Below are 2,168 nucleotides of genomic sequence, written 5' to 3'. Positions count from 1 at the left end.
CAGTAGTAAAAAAATCGTAAAAAATAGGGATTTTCATAGAAAAAAAGCACCTTTTTGATGTAAATAATTTTTGGTCTTAACATGGTCCGATTTGAATTTTTTTCTTCTACGGAAGGAAGAGCAAGCCTTCTATCATACTCTCGATTTTGGTCAACTTGCGCCGCAGGGTCTCGGAGGAGATAGTGTTAGTTGAAGCCTACCAAACCTGCCACACACAGACAACTTCAGCTTTATATATAAGATATATATATATATATAATATATATATATATATATATATATATAATTATATATATATATATATATACATATCGACAGAGTGTAAGTACCTTGAGAGAGAAGTTGGACCTAAGAAGCATCAGTTGTGGTGTGCAAGAGAGATGTTTGCGCTGGTATGGTCATGTGGCGAGAATGGATGAAGATAGTTGTGTGAAAAAGTGCCACACCCTAGCGGTTGAGGGAACCTGTGGAAGAGGTAGACCCAGGAAAATCTGGGATGAGGTGGTGAAGCACGACCATCGAACTTTAGGTCTCACCGAGGAAATGACTAGAGACCGAGATCTTTGGAAGTATGCTGTGCGTGAGAAGACCCGGCAGGACAAGTGAGACCATAACCCATGGCCTCAGTCCACCTATGCATACCTTTCCTTCTTGGGACACAAAACCCTACTTGTGAAGACCTGTTGAGGCAAGTGAAATCAAAAGCTAAATCAATCAACATCAATGGAAATTGCATCTGTGATACCAGTGCCGGTGGCACATAAAAGAACCATCAGAACGTGGCCGTGCCAGCGACGCCCCGACTGGCTTCCGTGCCGGTGGCACGTAAAAAGCACCATCCGATCGTGGCCGTTACCAACCTCGCCTGGCCTCCGTGCCGGTGGTACGTAAAAAGCACCATCCGACCATGGCCGTTTGCCAGCCTCGTCTGGCACCTGTGCAGGTGGCACGTAAAAAGCACCCACTATACTCATGGAGTGGTTGGCGTTATGAAGGGTATCCAGCCGTAGAAACATTGCCAGATCAGACTGGGCCTGGTGCAGCCTTCTGGCTTCCCAGACTCCAGTTGCACCGTCCAACCCATGCCAGCATGGAAAGCGGACGCTAAACGATGATGATGATGATGATGATGATGATGATGATTGATATATATATATATATATATATATGCCTTTTCCGTACGGTTAAATGTACGACTGCTACTGTACGAGTTAGAGCTCCATGTAGACAATCATTATCCAGTTAGCTTCCAGTACAGTAAGTTAGCTGACCATATATATACATAAACGTGTGTGTGTGTGTGTGTGTGTGTGTGTGTGTGTGTGTGTGTGTGTGTGTGTGTGTGTGTGTGTGTGTGTGTGTGTGTGTGTGTGTGTGTGTGTGTGTGTGCGTGTGTGTGTGTGCTTCTTACACACATATACAATTTGTATGTTTTAAAATACTGTCCCACTACGTTACAATCAATTTTCTTCGTCGTCACCCTGCTAAGAAATTTAATCTTTCCCTCCATCAAGCAGACGAGAACTGTAATAGTCTATTTCTTTGTTTTTTTATTGTTGTTTTTAATTTTCTATGTTGACTTTTAATGTCTGGTCTACATGTTTATGCATAAAGTTTAATTTCTTTTCAGAAACTAGCTCAAAACATGTTACTAATTGCTAACTAACTCTTTAAAAATTATGATTATGTCACATTAAATACTGTTATTAACTTGTCTTGTGTTTTATACTCAAAAATATTTTTCATTACGCAGTTTTTAATTAAAGCAATGTAAATTAGTTAACTTAGTTTAAAATTTATCAGCAGTAATTATGGCTATATATAAGGCCGCCATACTATTATCTATTGCCCGAACGAGCTTCAGTGGTCTGGAGTGCAGGCTTCAAACCTGTAGCTGACTGACGTCAGAGTGGTTCAATTCCACCTTTCGGGCGATGGGACATGGGCCCTGTTTTTTTTTTCCTCCAAATACCCACCCCTTTTTCTCTCTCTCTCTATCTATCTATCTTTCTATCTCTACCTCTCGCAGACACACACATGATTCCGGGTTCAGCTCCGCTGTGTGGAACCCTGAACAGTTTAAGGCCAACCCAAAATTTGGCGAGTGGATTTGGTAGACAAAAATATTAAAGAAGCTTGTCATATATAAATGTGTGTGCCCCGCCATC

At 41.5% G+C, this 2,168-nt stretch overlaps 1 non-coding gene across 1 annotated transcript; it reads left to right on the top strand.

Moving 5' to 3' along the window:
- Positions 1 to 1,847: 1,847 nt before the first annotated feature.
- Positions 1,848 to 1,934, top strand: Trnastop-uca. The gene has a single exon. It is a non-coding gene; the product is annotated as a tRNA-Sec (tRNA).
- The last annotated feature ends 234 nt before the right edge of the window (positions 1,935 to 2,168 follow it).

The sequence above is a fragment of the Octopus sinensis genome, linkage group LG24 (assembly GCF_006345805.1).
Source record: "Octopus sinensis linkage group LG24, ASM634580v1, whole genome shotgun sequence".
Lineage (NCBI taxonomy): Eukaryota > Metazoa > Mollusca > Cephalopoda > Octopoda > Octopodidae > Octopus > Octopus sinensis.
The sequence above is the reverse complement of the archived record's forward strand: the minus strand, read 5'-3'. Positions and strand labels throughout refer to the sequence as shown.